The following is a 19553-nucleotide window of genomic DNA, read 5'->3' as shown; positions in this document are numbered from 1 at the left end:
GGAAAATAAACCCTGGCGAAACGTACATTTTTAATAGAACCATCCCCCTTCCCACCCTTAGCCATAAAAAATACAGATGTGCCACCACCCCCCCAGACTTGACAAATAGCAGGGCGTGATGTGTCACCGTAACAAACAGGTAAGAGCACGAGCCATCCTTCCTGAAGCGAAAAATCTCAAGGTTTTTGACATTTTCCAGCGGGTAGCTGAACTCTCTTAGCCCCCCGATTTGAATAAAAGGAGCATTTACCCTTGATAGGGAGGTGTAATGGTGAGGTGAGAGTCAGCGGCGAGCGGGGATATGCATTGTCTTTCATAAGGCTGACTGCTCTCTCCCGCCTTCACCTATGGGGAACCTAATAAGACAGGCTGCCAACAAGACCAGAATAAATGTGACGCGCACTCGCGGTGGATGCAGAATCATTCTTACTAGATAGTTTCTCCACTCACTTTCTGCGGTTTAAATTTTGCTCCCATATCCCCGTCTGATTTTCAGAAATAAAAAACGGCGCCGGGTTTTTTAACGGTAACAAATCCCCCTCACCCCCTCCCCGTAAATGAATGCAGGCTTAATGCCGCCGCTCCTCCCCGCTGCGTTTCTGCACAATTAGCTCCGCGGAAATCACGGATCGCGGCCGAGGCGGGGAGCCGAGATGGATGGCCGAAGTTGCGGAGGTGAAGGGAAACTGTGAAAAGGAGCGAAAACAACAGCAGATCCCGCACACGAGCCAGGGGGAGTAATAGTTCTTGTCAGGCAAGCCTCCCGCGTTTAATGAAAATGCACGGACGTGCTCCGCGGGGCTGGCTCCGGCCCTGGCACCGCGGCCGCCGCGTTCTCCGCGCCTTCCCTTCCCAGGAAGTCGCCTTAATTACCCAGCATGCCGTGCAGGGAGGAGCAGGCCTGTCGAGGGAGCATCGCTGACATGTTTGTCCGCAGTGACGCCCACACAGAGGGAGAAATAAATAAACAAATGGTTCTTGTTTTTAAAATGTCATGCATGGGAACAGCACGTTCAACACATGGCTGGAAAAACCTTCTAATTGTCCCCATAACTCGCGCCAAGTCAACCAGATAAAATAATGAATCAAATAATGAATCGTTTAATACGGCACCAGCGACACCTACCCTACGTGTACCTTCAAAGTGGTGTCTCCCCACACTCCTATAATTGCAAGTTATGTTCCAGCGCAGCTTTTCCGGAAGATTCCCCCGTTCAATATTTCATGAGTTTTCTTTTACCTTGAGCCGTCGCGCGGCGGATCTCAGCTCCGAAAGCGGGAGAAACCCGCCGGAAAGCTACCGACCACCATTACAATTGAATATAATTTGCCGCACGTAAATACGCAGGCCGTCTCTGTTATGACAGCTCCCCGGGCGCTAAAATAAAGCCAAGAGCTCAGTAAAAACCATACCTAACGGTCAGGGTATTAATTCGGTAATTCTTCATCTTTAACCACAGCAATAAGAACGGGTCACCGGCAGTACGGACAGAACCAGCAATTTGTCACAGAACAATACACAGTCTCATATAAGGTTTTTCTTCCATCACTCGATGTTTGATGCAGCACTTTTTTCATTACGATTTAAATATTTATGTCAACTGTTATTTTTCCTCAGATGTTAGCAAGCCATAGGTATTTCCAGGCCTTGTTGAGTAGCTTGATCTAAAGACGCTAATATTCAAAATTTAAACACAATTGATTTACACTAAATTAAATGAATAAATCAGTGTAATGAAATTAATAAATTCAGCTTAATAGGCAGTTTATAAAACACAATTTGGCTTCTTTTTTCCATTGCGTCGGTTAATAGGGCCTTGTGTGTGGATTAATTACTTAATCCACTTCCAGTGCTTCAGCACCACTTCATTAAGTCACATTTTTGACGGCTTTCATTTCGGTTTTTGAGTTTCTCTAATTGAATTATTTACGAGACTTTCTGTCTCAGATCCTTGTTAAATATTTACCCGGACGGTACATCGCATTCAGCACATAACTCACCTGGTTCCCCTTCAATTACACCCCGGTGCAACGGCGCGCTCGTTTAAATATTTATTAGCGTCATATTAAAAGTGAACCTCCGCAGACCCCAGAAGCCTAAAAATCAAATTGAATATAAGTTCTCCAGCCACCACTCTGGCATCGTTATTCCTAATTAACTCCAAAACAAGCCCAACACCTGCTTCATGCCTACACATTTCACACCAAATCTGACCTGGATATCGTAGATTATAATTACTGTCAATTTTCATTTCAATATTTTAGTGTTTGGGACTAACCAGGATTTACACTCAAACCATTTACCAGTAAAATACTACAGTTAAGTTATGGCTATAGTTCAAATACACAAAATGACGTACTCTAAATATGTATGAATTAGTCAAATTTAGTAAACTGCTCCCCTTTCTCTCTCTGCTGTTTAGGCTGATAGCCGTCCTGTAACCCTGAAGGCCCGAAAAAGCCCTCAAACGAAACATCCCAGGCCAGCACTACTTTCTCTGGACTGAGACTGATTTTGCTCTTGCTTGCGTGCGCAAATGCAACAAAAATAACTGGGATTCATCCTCAAAACCACATAGCCGCTCTGATGCAGGGCCTACATGAGAATGTGCTGGAGATATAACTGGGGGACAGACACCGACGCCTCAATTAGATTTCATGTCTTCTCTGTTAATCTGCACCTGAGAACTCAGGCTATTCTGCAGGTTTAAATGTTGAAATAAATAATCCTTTAAGAGTACAGGCAGAGTTCATTATTAAAACTTTAACTCTTCTAAATAATGGACCGTATACCAGCAGCCCCCCTCCCAAAAAAAGAGCCTGTTCTGCACAAGGTCAGTGATTGACCATCATTTACATTTCAGATAAGTAATTAATTACTCACAGGACATTAAAAAGCCTTGCTGCCACACCACTTTAAACTGAAAGTTGTCAAGAAATGCCAGTAAGATCCTGCCCTTCAGCTGTAATGATGTAATCTTAATTTCACATGTTCACCTCTCTGTAATTAATCCCAGTCACGACCTTGTCAGAACAGAGCCTAGGCTGTGTTAATTGGTGCTTCACATTCGGTTGGAAGCCATTTGACTCAGAAAGGTTGGGATGAAACGTCTCGCAGAGTGGGTGCCAAATACTGTTAATGTAAAAAACAGGGTCTGTGCAAAGCATGCAGATAGATCCATCCATCACTGTTTATCCAGAGCTGGGTCACAGTGAGTCTGGATCTTATCCCAGAAAGCACAGGACAGGAGGCAGGGGACACCCTGGACAGGATGCCAGTCCGTCGCAGGGCACACACGCTATAGGCAGAGACAGCAACCCCATGTTTTTGGAATGTGGGAGGAATCCCACGCAAGCATGTCCAGTATGCAAAGTCCAAACATATACAGATTTATCAACGTCTACATAAGACTGAAAGCAGCAACACTCTAGGTGTGAGGGCAGGGTGCTACCCACTGTGCCATGACACCGATTAGTAGGCTAAATCATTTTGAATGGAGGCAAATTTATTATAAAGCTCTGAGATACCCCCTCTGGTATTCAATCTTACCTTGCTGCACATCAGCTGGTTTTGATTGGCCAATCCTTGCTGACCATTCCAATGATATCTCTCCACGTACAAATTATTATGCGCATGGAGCGCAGTCACGATCGAAGTACAGTAACCCATGCTTTCTTTCCCCACCAATTTCACGTATCTTTTGAATAAAACAAAATATTTCCCATACCCTTTGTGCAAATTTTAATTTCCACAAAAAAGTTAACTATTTTAGAGTAGCTTGTCTCCAAAGTACCGCTAAAGGTCTTGCCTATTATTACAATCATCATTTGTTTGCTCTACTGTCATGCAATCCCTGTGTTATTGTCAGATAAGCTACATTCTCATCACAGCCCACTTGAGCACGGGGACAGATCTGACCTTTTCCGTGTCGTAACGGAATGCCTCTGTCCTCAGATTGAGTAAATAATACCCCTGTGGATGAGAACTGCATACCACACTGCAGGTCCCAGACTAAATATCATTTAAAATCCCATTCTTAAGAGGCCGCTCCCACAAGTCTAAGTGTTGCCCTTTTGGGTCTACATTTACATTGTGTATTGTGTGTTATATTTATTCATCTTCACCAGCATGAGTCAATTTAAACAATGCTCAATAGATTTTCTGTTCAGCCCAATGGACCTCAGGGGGCATAAAAAAGGCTTTCAGTCGACCATGCAAAACGTGCGGAGATTGCTTTGGTGCGAATGACTGGTGCTCCGAGAGCGTGCATAGATGCTCTCTAACCACAAGCACGGGCGGGAGAGTGAAGGACAGCCGTAACCACGTCGCAGTTGATATGGACAGTGCTTTTAGCTGGGCAGGGTGCGCTAGGTGACCACAGAACGTGTGATCTCAAGCTTAGAGCCCAAGACCATGAAGGGCCCACCTCTTGTTAGGCACCTTCTGTGATTTCTTTTGAGACAGTTTGGGCTACATTTCTGTACATTTCCTTTCACTCAATATCAAGGGCAGGCCTTCATCTGTCTCCTACAGGCTGTGCATCATGTAAACAGCATGTGACCATAATTCCAGCGTTCCAACACAGCATACGTACACCAGCGGCTACTTAGCAGCGTATGCTTGGGGAACCAACTACTGTTGTCCACGTAGGATTTGAAGCTGGCCTGTTAGCTCATTCCACAGCCATTCTGTATTAATCACTATGAATGTGCAGGACAGTCATGTCTCGATTCATAAATTAAATACATTGGGGAGTGAAATATTCAGCGTGGATGTACATGTAATTCCTCAGATCTATGTCGAACTAGTAGCTACACCAGGACTGTCTCACAGCCTTGTAAACAAAGACAAATACTTGTAAGTAAGGATGCAAGGTCTTTCCAGTCTCAGCCCTCGTCTCTGTTCTTTGGTGCCCTGGCACATGTAACTGCGACTGTCACCCTCACAACTCCCAGAGATCCCAGTCCCTTTTGTCTGTGGTCCAGGTTACTCCCAGCATCACTCTCCAGTACGGTTCCACTCTAACGGCCTGTCGTAATCGAATCTCTTTTAACAATGAACAATGCAGCGATGGCCCCACCTAATCAAATTAAAGTCTCCTTTGATTTTCAATTATTCCCCGGCTGCGGAACGTTTCATCCGGAGCTTTGGAGCTGGGGGGGGGGGGGGGCAGGAGAATGCATCCATTAATGCAGCGAAACCTGCTTCTCACTTACCCCTTCACTGCCCCTCTCTCCCCCAGCCTCACCACGGGGACAAAAAAAGATGTCAGAGTACATACGGTTAGTGGATCCATGCCAATCCTTTATAGGCTACTCAGACACACCTTACTCCATTTCTGCAAAGTTTCACAATAAAACTGCTATTTTCAGTCTGTAATGATAGTTAATTGCATTTATGACATTACTGTGATGAGAGGCAATATAATAGTCAAGGCAATTCTAGCCAGTAAAGCCCTCCTGTGCTATTTGCATTTAAGACAAATGATTCATTTAAAAAAAGGCCATTTTGTGTGAGACCTGTATTATGTGGGTTGGGCTTGAAACAGAGTTCTTCAAACAAGGGAGCTTGCAAACACATACAGCCAAAAGAATTTAGACAAATCAGAGAAAATCCCCCTTGACGTTTATTAGCCGAGGACCCACCTCCCCACAGCTGACACAAGGGGGCGACCAAGCTCACCCACACCAATCACATTTCCAGGCCTTACCAGAGTCACACAAAAAATGCATTGAAAATGGGCTGCCACACTTTTGAAATCACATCCTGGTGGTCACTGGCTCCCAAGAGGCATCCAGGAGCCCCTTTACATCTCACAGAGACCCCCCATCTCATTGAAAATCTGCAATGATCCCCCCTGGGGCAAAGGCAGTTGTAGGCTGCATTATTACTTATGTTCTTGAGAGACCCAGGGGAGTGAGGGGGGGTGGGGTAGTGTTCTGGGATCCTCTGCAATATCAAAAAGGACACAATATTCACATGGACTAAAGAAAAGCTGGGCTAGTGTCAGAAGCACACACACACACATACACACATATTCTCCAATGTTAGGGTTGCCAGCTTTATTCAATTGGCTGGCATGAGATTTCCAGTCTGCACATGCGTTTGCATGTATGTAACAATTTTATGCCCTTGAAAATAGTCTGTAGGGTTTGCAACCTACCCCAATGCTTTTGATGTAGTTAATTTTAGATTTATAATAGAATAATACAGATTTGCCATAAGACTTCTTGCGTGAGTGACATGCCAGATGCGTGAGAGCTGGCAACCCTGCAATGTTGATGTGTTCCCTACAAAAAAAACGTAAACTGTCTGTTATCGTAACTGTGCAGAATTTTATGTGGGAAAAATATATAGTGGTTTTGCACACCACAACTTCATTTTAGTCACACTGTTGCTCAAGTGATTGACCATATGGTAGTATTTCCTTGTACTTCCAAGCAAACAGTATTACCTCAGAGAGACACTTCATTCGCAAGAATGCACCTAGCAGGGACATGCTTATGTACGACGAAAGATGTCTGTTAATCAGTTGTTCAATCAATCAACCAACCAATCTAGTTTTATTTAACTTAACAAGCAGCTCTTTTACAGGTGCTCTGCTGTATTGGGGCTTGTGGAAAATTTTCCAGAAGCAATCAAAAGCCAGGAAAGTCCTATTTTCAAATAGGGGATCATATTTAAATAAAAATTATTCCCCACCTCCAGATGGGAAAGACTCCAGGAACATAACATTTATAACTACCCAGGTTGGTAGAAGTCATTTTAATTTCAATTTTAAATTATTTCTGGTTAACAACAAAACTACTATGTAACTTTTTGTATCAAATTGTCAATAAAATCAAAGTAGCTTTGTTTTAATTTGGAATTTTCCAGAAAACATACTGCCAGGACTGCCCCAGAGTGGTAATGCTACTCATGAATATTCAATGCCTCGGCCCCAACTCAGATTGTCAATAGTCTATTAAAATGAAAATGAAAATGAAAGCCTTGTCGAGGAAAGAGCCTGGAAAACTCTAGCCAGCAGAATGTGCCGGTATTATCATCCGCCAGCTCGGCGTCCGCGATCACATTGCTCAAACTTCAGCACTTTCACTTGATCAGCTGTTGTACAAGTTGGCGTCCCGCAGCTCGGCCTACCCCGATTAAATTCAAATCAGTACAAAATAGCCGAGATACTCTTATTCCCTGGTAACACGAGGCAACAATTTGAACTATATCAAGAGACGGGAAATAAAAAAATAAATGGTCCCATTCTAATCTTCTTTCCTAGATGCAAATCTGGTGCTTACTTCATAAGAGGAAATCCATTACTGTAGTAAAACAATAGGAGACGTCTCTGATAAAAACAGCGCAATCTCACTTTTTAAAATCGAGTGTAAAAAGTCCCTACTGCGCGTTTTCCTACTCTGTGCGTTTGCTCTGCCTTGCCCTACTTCGCGTTTCCATACACTGTGCGTTTGCCCTGCCTCTTCCTACTGCGCGTTTCCATACACTGTGCGTTTGCCCTGCCTCTTCCTACTGCGCGTTTTCCTACACCGTGCATCAAATGTCCCCAACAATGTAATAAAAAACATTTTTTTATGTTGTGGGGACCATTTTTCAGGTCCCCACAAAGATTTGTCAATGCAATCAAAAAACCAAAAATGCCAGAAGTCTCATATTTTGTTTGGTTATTTATGGGTAAAGATAGGGCATGGTAGGGGTAAAGGTTGTCATGTTGGGATTAGAGTTTTCCCCATAGAGATGAATGGACAGTCCCCACAAAGATATACAGACGCTCCTCTACTTACGAACAAGATACATTTCGAATGGCCCATCGTAACTTGAAATGTTCGTAAGTCGTCATTCAGCATCATTTTAATGGTATACGCAAGTACAAAGAACTAGGATGCTGGGAGTACGCACGCTGCGCTGCTGTGCGGCGGGAGTAGCGGCCAGAAGTCATACTAGGTGGAATTTTGGTGTGCAGAAAAAAAAACTATGTTGCAGACAGGAAACTGGAGCGCAATGAACACAATTTGGACTTATCCTCTTCGTTCGTATGTATAAAAATTCATGAGTTGAAAGTTCGTAAGTAGAGGTGCTTCTGTAATTGCAAACCTGTGTGTGTGTGTGTGTGTGTGTAATATTTGCACAATGCCTTCTAAACAGAAATTTCAAATTCAGCATTGCTACGATACTTAAAGATAGAGCGTAAAATGTGAGCAGTTCTTACGGCTGTTTTTTTTTGTGACATACATGCTATAGTGAAATCACTGTACAGACCTTTGAGAGCAATTATCAGAACACTTTTACCTTTTGTACAAAGTGCTCTGTGGTGGCTTCATAGCATGAACAGCCTACCTGTGTCTCCTCAGAGTCATCCTACATCACGTGATCACTGGTCTTTAATATGGCGCACTTGACGCATGCTATTAACATACATAACTGAGAGGGCCATCAGTCCTCTGTTGGTCGGGTTTTTGATGACATTATAGCCTTGGCCTTCAGCTCAAATAGGCCCATCTTGCTCCCGTACATCACAGTTTCACGGTGATGCCCCCTGTTGACATGCACTGACAATCCCCTCAGCCGCAAAGGGCACTCTGAATAGCAGCGACGCTGGTTATTCTCTTGTCCTCACCCCGGTATGCTGTGTTTCAGCCCAAAGCTGCTAGAATTCCAAAACCAGCAGGGAAGAACCACTGCATCCTTCATTTATTAATCTCGTTAAAGTTACCGTAATTAAGTGCACTTATAAATAAATAAGGCTCCCATGATGAAGTCGGGGTGCTGCAGTCAGTCTGGCTCCCCGGGAATAAGCCCTTTTCAAATGGATTTCGAAAAAAAGGCAGAAGGAGACAGATTTGCGCCCTGCGACTCCCTGCGAGATCGCTCTGAAATCGATAAAGACGAATGATAAAGTTTGGAGGTCACTGCCGTCAGTTCTAGAGCGGGGAAAAAAATATATATATAAAAAAGAGAATCATTTATTATATTACGCTATGCACCTGCAGACGTACTTGTGGAAAATAAATAAATAAGCAGACAGCAATATCCAGCTTTGTAAATTGGATTCAGAATGGAGAGCCCCTCGTTAACTCTGGCAAAAGGCTCCATTTTCAGAGGGTCGTTGCCGTGTGGAGCCTCCCGTGTGCCTCGTACCTCATTAGCTGGAGTGGTACGGTTAATATGCATTGTTGTATTAAGGTCTATAGCATCCCGCTAATAAGACAGAGACCACTCTCCTTGAATGTGGCCGTAATAATGGAGGCATTTGGCTTGAGTAGTTAGCGTTCTGACAGGCGGAGGCAGGTGATGGAGAATTAACCCTTGAGAAGTGATCAGGCGCAATATTACGCCTTTACCAGCTTTGCTCCGGATCAGCATGAGCCAAGCACATTTCCTCCACATGCATTTTATCTCTCCTGACACGTGGCAAGTGAAAATCACTCTGTGTTCGTATAAAAGTTTTATAAAATTTCAGGGGAGTGTTCAGTTATGCCTGCGCAACTTAAACTTATTCATAAATATAAGAAATATACGATGCTTGTTATTGGTTGCATTTCACACTCTTTGGAGGCTGCAGCCAACAGGCTTGTACCAGAGTAAAGCTTGTTTAACATTAAATGCCAACAAATAGCAGAGAAGCCAAAACAACCCCACTTGAATAGCACAACATTGTGATGTTACATTCTTCATTTAAGGGTATTTGTGTTTTCTATGCCTATAAAAATGAAACTCTAGTTACAGTAAGACAAGAACTGAGACGACTCCAGGCTACTCTGCGCCTTCATTCAGAGTTCGTCTGCTACCTGGTAAAAATTCCGATACTATGGGACATATCTGAGGTGAGCCCATTCTTTTTATTTCAAATTATTATATTATGTCACTTCTATAACCTCATTAAATGCTCTTAATCAATCACTGACTCTTAAAAATCACTGACTCTTATAAAAAAACATAAGGTCTGTGCACCAAATGCTTTGTTTTTGATCATTAAAAAAAGCCACATCACTCACATCTAATTGCTAATGTCAGGTTTGCTGTGTTTTGAAAGCAGCAAAATGAAATTATCCCCTAAATGCATTTTATTTAGAATAAATTTGAATATGCTTGAGAGGAAGCGTGCTGTTCGTCTGCTTGCGGCGGGAGTTGGGCTCACACACGCTCCCCAGACCCGGGGGACCGGCAGCTTCTGGCGGCGCTCAGCGATGCTCTCTTTTCCCGCTAAATCATCCACCTTTTAAGGCAGCCGCTACCGCGCCGTTTAAGACTAACGCGACGCTGATCTATCTGCGGGCGCCCGCAACAGATGCGGGCATACTGTGGGAAACCACAGGACTGCGGGCGAGTTTCGGCATGCTGGCGTCACGCGAGTGGAAGGTGCCAGCAACTGGATCGTCACTGCCTGGCACGACCAGCCAATCAGCAGCCAGTCTGCCGACCGACCCAGGGCCGACGGGCCCCGACAAAGTATTGGGTTAGTGTTAAGTATGGGTCAATTTTTTAGGTTCAGCTTCAGGTTGGGTTTGGGTTACTTTTTGATTGCCTTTTTGTTATGTAAGTGTTGTGCCACAGCATCAGCATTTTTTCCAGCACATACAAGCTACGCAGTTTTAAAATGCCATCTGTGAAAATCTGTCTCCTTATATGTGTATAACTAATATATCCACAATTTCGGATTCAGGTCGGGTCCGGGTTTTAGGTTTGCTGCTACTCTTCCGGCTGGGCCGAGTACGGACCGCGCTATGGGCTTTAATTTCAAGTTGTTGTCTGTCTTTCTGTCAGTCTTCATGTTTTTTTTTCCTTGGGATTCCTGAATCCTCGTCTTCATCCACATTGCTGCATCTCATGGTACATTTAACAGGATGAGTCAGGTAGGGTAGGTCTGAAATTCCAAATTTATATAAGAATGTAAAGAATACAGTATAAGAGAAGAAGTCGTTCGGGCCATATAATTTATTCGATTGTTAAATGCTTTTCATTACATATGAGATGAATGTTAATGTTAAATAAATTAATTCTATGAGGGGCTACTAATTATTAGGAAAAGTTCCTCTGCTCCTGCGGGAACCTGAAACGTGGCATTCGTTAATTTTTGTCCTGGGATGCACCAAAACAGTCTGAAATATGAGCACATACTGGTTTCGTGACAGCACAGTTAAAAAATTTTTTTTTAAAAAATTGCAAGCACTTCGTCTGAAGCTGTATTTGCATATTGCGAATTGCGTTTCAACCTCGTGAAACCTTGAGCGGAGGATCCTGAAGGAAAAATGGCCGAGATTACCTGTGTGATTGGAGCCGCGTGGCTTGTCTGGCTGTCTATGCCTCTCAGACACACTGGGCTTACCACAGGGGCTCCCGCTGAGCACGAGGCGGCAGGAACCGCGAGGCCGCCTCCCTGTCTGGACAGGCCCTTATTCCACCCCTTAAGAGTCCAATTATTGCACAGGTATTAAATGTAAAGGTCAGTTAGGCAGTCGAATGGCCTTCTGCAGGGGATGATAATTGAAGAATTATAGAAGTTATGAAAGGCAAGATACTGAGAAGCAGAGAGGCCGGGCGCTGTCTGATTCACACGTGTGACGGCCGCGAGTTCACCACATTAACGCACCGGGGAAATGGCACTTTCCTGCTTCTCCTGCAGAAATTAATATTTCTCCTCTCCCCCAGCCCATTCGCTGGCTCTCCTGGTGAAGCAGCAGCAGAAAGAGTTTCTTAGGAGAGACACGGATAAGACGGGCAGCCGGCACACAGGTGCGGAGAGAGATTTATAGTATTTACATGGAGTGCAAAAAAAAGGCCACTACTGATGAAATGGAAACTCAGTGTCTTTGGACACGATGAAAACCACACGTCCGATCGAAAGATGGCTGCATGCTGCTGCACGTGGAAAATACTTATTAAACATTATCAGGGAGCCTCATACAAAACGCCAGAAGTCAGCATTTGGGGCACAGTGATGTTGAACACTGTTTTATAACTCCCGGCCTTTACTACGTGACCTGAATCTGTGCTGCAATTCGCCGTAACTCTAGGAGGCGATACTGAGCCCTTAATGGACTACCAGCAAATGGCGCTTCTTTTAAAAGATCCTGATTTTGTGCATTAAAAAAAACAACCACAGAAGAGTTACACTGACAATTTATAGATTTCCTCACTATAGCTTAATCGGGTTCTAAAAATTTCCCGCAGATAAAAACGTAAAAGAACATCACTAATCATTTAGCTGGATGTACCGGACGGACACAGACATTGCCTCCTAAGCTCGCGTGCTTCCTCGGGCGGGATAAAGGGGAGATGGATAACCGACAGTGACCGTCATGGCATCGCTTCTACAGGCAAAACGAATAAACAGTGTGTGTGGTTTCAGAGTGGCTCTCAACGGTTCTTCACTCAATTTGGCTACGCGTGGAGAGCTTTCTATAGTTTCAAGCTCCCGTCAATAGCCAATTAAAATATAATACAGTTTTCAATTTTGTATTCTATTTTATTAGTTTAAGTACTAACTTTTTACTCCTCATCGTTCTGACAACAATAATTTCCCTTTGAATTAAGTGCATCCTTAATAAAGGTAAAGCCGTGATAATAATGTAATTATGGTATAATTAAGTAATATGCTAATATGCACATATTAAGCATTTTACACTTCCTTTAGTGCTTATGAAAGTTTTAATTAAGTGTCAAGTAACTGTGGAACTCCAGGCTCCCACTGAGCTTTTCTCATCTTTTCTTCCCAAAATGTTCATTCGAGCACAAAGAAACATGTCACGCACACACGCACGCACAGACATACATACACACACACAAACCATATTTTAACGGAAGCTCTGTGAATGATCCCAGCTTTATCTGGATCCCCAGTAGCACTATGAGTGGCACCATCGGATGTTCGTGGTGGCGAGAACGGCACCCGCTTTAAGTGGCGCTCTGAACCGCGACTGCGGTGACGTCAGCAGGGCCCCGCGACTCGCCTGGTTTGGCCGCGGCGACCAGTCGCCTGCCCCTCGCGCTCACCGCAGCCGGCTCTCATTAATCAAGGGCACTGGTGCAGCAGAGCCCCATAAATAAAGGCCATTGTCTCTTTGTCTGCCTCTGGAGTGTCGAGCTCTGTCTCCCCTTCATGTCCCTGACACAGGGGACAAGCTCGCTGCGGGTAGGAAGCATGGTGGGGACCGAGGGCTTTCACGAACCTTCCGGGGCTTTCTAGTGGTGGGTGGCGATCCTTACCATGCTGGGGGGCAACAGACGCATTTGTGGACAGAATTCTTCAGTACAACGGGGAAGAGGAAGGCTTCTCATCTCTAAACCTCAGTTGGGGGGCGTTGGGGGTTGGGGAAGTGGAGATGCTAACGACTTTAATTAATAATGGAAATGAATGCGGGGTTCCAGTTCCGTGGGAATTAAGACGCGTGTCTAAATTCGTTGTGGATTATTTCTCAGCGTGACAGCGCCGCGTACAGCATGATAGCACACCAGAGTGACGGCTAGCAGAAGCGTTCCTCCGACAGAGGCTGCCTGGCTTAGCATACATGGGAAGGTCTTTGATTTAATACAAATACATTTCATAAATTATATGCATATATGTGCTTTCTGCTGCTACAGCATCTGCTTCTAGAAATTTCACTTTTGGTGAAACCATTAGCACATGCAGTTACCCAATATGGTTACTCTGATTGCTAAGAGGAGAAACTGCTAAAAAATGGAACTTAATGCATTTAATATATCTGTTTTCTGTTCCTTTTTACATTACCAATGTAATCGTGTTTTAAAAAAACTGCATCGTGGTGTTTCAAAACAGCAGTGGAATCAGTGGTAATTAACAGGTAATTAATTTTGCAGTCTTCATCTCTAACACAATTGTGTTCTTTCAGTGAATAATGAGGTTTTTACTGTTTTTCGTAATCTCTTTAAGTTGCTTTAATATTGGTATTTTGCCTTGGGGTGAGTAATTAATCTTGTGCTTCTTTACACAAACACTGGGTGAAGTTTCACGGGCCCTGATGGAATTCGCTTGTTGCCGTTGTCCTGTCTTGCTTTGTGCACGAGGTTGACTTGCATGTATAGAGGGGGGAGGGGGGATCCGGGATATGCATTTTCCCAAGCGTGTGCCGATCTGCTGTAATATTCCCGAAGATACACTCTGTCAAGCCGTGAGCATCAATTAGCTCGAGCAGCAACTCTTCCGAGAAACAGACAGATACTAACTATTGTGTTTCCCCCAAGAGGTGCCATATTTACAGAAATTTATCGCTGTATTTCTGGAGCCTGGCTGTCCTCAGCACAGCGGATGACTGCAGAAGGGATTAACAGGTCCTCCGACACGATGCTACTATTGTGTGCTGGGTTTCTCTAACCCGTCTGTTATGAATTTTGAGAATTGTAAGGGAGTATGATTCTCACTCTGCTGGTTTAGAGCAGCTTTTTATCTCCTGTCTCCTTGAAACTTTAAACCTCTTAAATGAATATGAAATTGCAGGAAGCTGTGCTGAGATCAGCTGTGTTTCTGTATTATATCGTGTCTACATTGTGAAGACATAGTTCTTCAGGCATTCAGATGGATGCAAGGAATAGTACAGGTGTACAGGTCCTTATTTCAACCGTTCCATATCCACACTGCAGGACACTGGCTCCACCTACTGGATATTATGTATAAAACGCTAGGTAAGCCGGTGTGGCGCACACTTCCCAGAATAACAAGATCCCTTAAGAAAAACAAGTCACTATTACCCTTAAATACTTCCTTCTTTGAAACAATGAGACCATATAGGAAAGAAAGTATCAACATGCGATGTGAGGAATACTTTAGAGTGGGCAAAAATAAATGCTTATTATCAGTGTTCTGTGAAGCATAATGCAAAAAGGAACTTTATATGTACATAAAGAAATTTCAAAATAGCTATTCTAATTTTATGCGTTTTCTATGTAATTTTTTAAATGCACTCTGTTCTCAGCAGCCGTGCCAACCGACACAATTCATGTGCTATTTAATAGCTCCCTCTGCTGTCTGTACGAGGGAACAGCACACATTTTCGAGATTTTAAACTGAAAATTGATATGCTTGCAGAAAATTTCATGCTGGCAGGACATACGCATAGTACCTGCTCCGGTGATAGAGTGAGAAAGTCTAGGCCGCTTATAAAGGGCACAAACGCTTTATTGCCACGAGTTGTAATAACAGGCTCTTCAGAGGACTGGAACTGGACACTGAAACTTACGAAACAAGCTACATCAGCAGCAGACATACAAGTACGCCAGTTCTGGAATTGATATATTGATAAGAATCATGTCACGTTGCCCTCTTTGCCACAGAGGAGGTTTATAGCGTGGATTAAATCCCTACTCCCAATTCATGAGACAGGAAACAGCACAGAGAACACATGAGATCTGAGCCAGGATCAGCCTCACTAACAGCAACGCCACTCAAAATGACATGGGGTTCAGTCTCATTGCACCAGCAGGACACAGTCAAAGAGAGAGAGGAAGGTAAGGAACGTGCACTGATTACGTTGCCACGCCAATCACACAAGAAACCACCTCAGGGATGAGACTGTGAGTTCAGCCGTGTGCTGGGTGATACCTCAGCACCACACTAGTCTGAATGGAACTCTCAGACTTCAGGGAAAATCAAATTGGTAGCTACTAATGAGGTGTGTGTTAAACATTAGCTTTTCTTAGGAGAAAGAATTTGCTATTATTACAATATTATTAATGAGCTCATTATTAATATTCACCAAGAACAAAATAAGAACAATTATAAAATAATCATATAAAATACAAATGATTCCTTGGTGGAAACTCAAGACCAGGGCTCGCCAATATAGTGCCCGAGGGCACCAGGATGCCCCCAAGGACCTCATGAGTCGCCCGCGGACCTGTTATAAAAGTAGCACAACTCAGCAGTGAGCAGCATCTAAAATTTAATTTGTTCCTGTTGCCATTCTTCTTTAATCATAATTGAAAATGAAAATATCTAAAAAAAAAAAAAGCATTTAAAACATGTTTATTATGCATGAATTTTAGGGGGGTGTTTCAAACTGGCAGCCCTTCGTATGGCTCAGTATCCGTGAAGTAGCTCTCAGTTTCAAAAAGGTTGGTGACCCCTGCTCAATATCAAATTAATTGTAATACTCTGCATTGACCACAAGATGTCTGTACTGCAAAAGCAAAACACCCCAGAAAGTCTGCCGTAGTGGGCAGGGCTGCCTGCTTTCCGCTGCTGTACCACTGAGTTCCTGCTCCCTGTATATTATCCTTTGCCATTTATCACCTGCTAGCGAGCCATAGAATATATGCAACACATGTAAAAGACTAGGCCCCATTGACACCTAGCTGTACATCTGAAAGTGGGAGCTTTACTTCACTGAATGAAAAAAACTGTAAAATAACAGAGCTGGAAGAAAGCTTTTTCTTATATTTGGCTTATATTAAAACTAAATGTCAAACAAAATCATGCTAAAGCATTATAATATAATTTCTTGACAGAAAGTAAATTTTCCTATTCGACGAACTAGATTGTCAAACTTTACGGGGAACTACGCGGAGGAGGGCTTGTGTGCCACGGGAAGCGTGTGGGGTCCAGGGTGCCCCCGCGATCCTCCAATGAGGGAAGGGCTGCAACTCTTGGCTGCCCACACGCTCCATGACTGCCCCATGGCGTCCGCCACCCGTTTTCCTCCGAACATCAAAAACTCAAAACCTTGGGAAATACATATAAATATAGTCCCCCCACCAAAAAAAAAAAAAAAAAATTTTAAAATGGAAAAGCGGAGACATTAGCGTGGCATTTACTCCCATAATACAGTTCTTCTCAGGAAGCACAGTGCTGAACCCTGGGCCTGCCAATGCACTCCACCTACAACTCCGTATCCCACAAATACCACAAAATGTTGGCTGCCACTGTCTGCCTCCTGCCTCGGATGAATCACATGCGCTTCCTTTGCAGAGAGGGGTCCGGAGTAGGTCCCCACTCCCCCATTCCCCTCCCCCCCCCCCCCCCCCCGCGCCATCATTCGCACTGTCTGAAAGTAATTATATGTGTTTAATAACTTCCAGGACCATAAAACCCCTTGTTAGAGGAGCAAGGGGGTCTGGTTTAATGACAGTAATAAAAAAAGAGAGGGATAGAGGGAGAATGAAAAAAAAACAGAAGGAAGGAGGGTGATGGCAGAATGGGATGAAAGAGAGGGACAGAGGGAAAACAAAAAACAGAAGGAAGGAGGTGACAGCAGAATGGGATAAAAGAGAGGGATGAGAGCAGGATAAAAAGACAGGCAGAAAGGCTGGGATAAAAGAAAGTGACAAAATGAGAAGGGAAAACAGGAATGGAGGGAAACAACAGAATGAAATAGAAGGGACAGAAGGAACAGGATAAAAAAGACAGAGAATGGAAAAACAAGGATGGAGGGAGAAGGCCAAATGAGATAAAAGAGTGGGACAGATGGAGAACAGGGTAAAAGAAAGATAGGGAGAGAATGTAAAAAATAGAAGAATAGAGGGATATGAGAGACTGGAATAAAAGAAAGGGACTGGGAGATGGGAGTAGGGGAAAACGTGAATGGAGGGAGACAACAGAATGAAATAAGAGAGGGACAGAGGGAGAACAGGATAAAAAAGACAGGGAGAATCAAAAAACAGATGGAGTGAGCCAGCAGAATGGGGTAAAAGAGGGGGACAGAGGGAGAACAGAAAAACAGAGGGATGGAGGTAACAGCAGAATGGAGTAAAAGAGGGACAGAGGGGAAACAAAAAACAGAGGGATGGAGGTAACAGCAGAATGGGATAAAAGAGAGGAACAGAGGGAGAACAAAAACGAAGGGAAGGAGGTAACAGCAGAATGGAGTAAAAGAGAGAGACAGAGGGGAAACAAAAAACAGAGGGATGGAGGTAACAGCAGAATGGGATAAAAGAGAGGAACAGAGGGAGAACAGAAAAACAGAGGGAAGGAGGTGACAGCAGAATGGGGTAAAAGAGAGGGACAGAGAGAAAACAAAAAACAGAGGGATGGAGGTAACAGCAAAATGGGATAAAAGGGAGGGACAGAGGGAGAATGGAAAAAACAGGGATGGAAGGAGATCAAAGAGAGGGACAGAGGGAGAACAGGATAAAAAGAAGATTGAGGGAGAATGGAAAAAAAACAAGAATGGAGGGAGATGGGAGACCAGGATGGAGGAGTGGCTTGCCAGCCTCTTCACCAGCTTCTGTTGGAGGGTTCCCGTTAAAAATAATGAAGAAATTAGCAGCCTTTTTTCGAATGTGGAAGACGTGGAAGAAGTCAACTCTGATAAACCCACAGTATGACCCCCCCCCCCCCCCCAACAGGAGTCCAACAGGCGTCTTTCAGGAATGAGGCTTTGCTAAAAGTCATGGTTTATCATTCTGTCACTGCCAAACACAGCAGAAGGAGCAGTAGAGGGTGAGATGGACGTTGACGGCGCGGAGGGGCTCTGTCGTGCAAATCTCTGCTGGCTTGTGCCCCGCCCCCCCTCCCAGCATAAGCCTGACAGCGGCCGGAGAAGAGCAAGTCCCAAAGCTAGGAGAACTGTACCCCAGTCCAAGGAGAACCGAGTCCCAGTATGGGGAGAACTGCATTCCAGTCCGAGGAGACCTGAGTCCCAATGCAGGGAGAACTGCATCCCAGTCCAGTGCAGAAGCAGCTGCTCCATCTGGAATGTTCTGCGTATTACGGGGACGCTGCTCACCCACACCTGGCTGGCACTGACCTCATGCACGTCGCATGTCTTTCGCAGTCCTCCAGTGCAGCAATGCATCGGACTACATGAATGCGGCTCGCCTGCATATGCGGCCACTCACCTGCTGCCGGATGTGCGCACGAGCCCAACGCTGGCCATGCCTTCACTGGGCTGATGGTTCCAGATTTAATTCCACCTCCCGGCATGGGAAGACGGCTGAGCCGTGGTGAGGTGATGGCTCCAGCGCGGCCGGTTGCCGCATGGAGGACATTCCTAGGCTGCAGGTAGAGGCGGGCGCGGCAGGGAGGTCATCCGGTGTAAATATAACCTGCGGTTTAAAAAAAGAGGGAGGAACCCCTTGCGCTGCCACGTCCGCCAGCGTGTGCCAAGCTGCTCAGCCTTCCGGCTGCTGGCCCGGAGCCCTGGCCCCGCCAAATGGGCCTGCGGACCAGGCATGCCCGCCCCCGCCGTTCTGGCGCCACACTGCTCCTCTGAATCAGCTCGCGCAGGTCGGCTGGCCTGGCATGCACTGCGGTACAGCCCCATATGTCCGCTCGCCCTGACGCAGGCCTCTCCACCTGGCCCTGCCAAGGACCCCCCTCGCCCTCTGCCCACCCTGCAGTGGGCAGGCTGACCCACCTCACGCCAAGCTGAAGCGTGCCCCGGGATGCAACCCATGGCCTGTGTGTGCTAGCAAGGCGGGGGGGGGGGGGGGGGGCGCCACCAGAGTCAAAGGACCAAGCCTGGGGGGGAACGACCACAGCTCAAACGCCTACACACAGTGGCTTTGTCATTCCCAGAAGGCCCTGAGTTCACCGTTAGCGCCGTTTAGCGTGCCGTGCTAAAGGGGTTTGCTGGACCCTCTGAGAGCCAGA

At 45.0% G+C, this 19553-nt stretch overlaps 1 protein-coding gene across 5 annotated transcripts in view; it reads right to left on the bottom strand.

The window, feature by feature from the left end:
- rbfox3a (RNA binding fox-1 homolog 3a) overlaps positions 1-19553 on the bottom strand; it is a 421773-nt gene that overhangs the window by 219618 nt on the left and 182602 nt on the right. The window contains exon 1 of one of the 5 annotated variants that reach the window (XM_049015629.1): positions 18800-18892. The exons of the other annotated variants lie outside the window; for them this stretch is intronic. The gene's annotated coding sequence lies outside the window, so the exon portion shown is untranslated. Of the gene's footprint in view, positions 1-18799; positions 18893-19553 lie in introns of those variants that run through there. 5 annotated transcript variants of the gene reach the window in all.

Source organism: Brienomyrus brachyistius, chromosome 5, assembly GCF_023856365.1.
Source record: "Brienomyrus brachyistius isolate T26 chromosome 5, BBRACH_0.4, whole genome shotgun sequence".
Classification (NCBI taxonomy): Eukaryota; Metazoa; Chordata; class Actinopteri; order Osteoglossiformes; family Mormyridae; genus Brienomyrus; species Brienomyrus brachyistius.
Note: the sequence above shows the minus strand (reverse complement) of the source record. Positions and strands in the feature narration are given on the sequence as shown.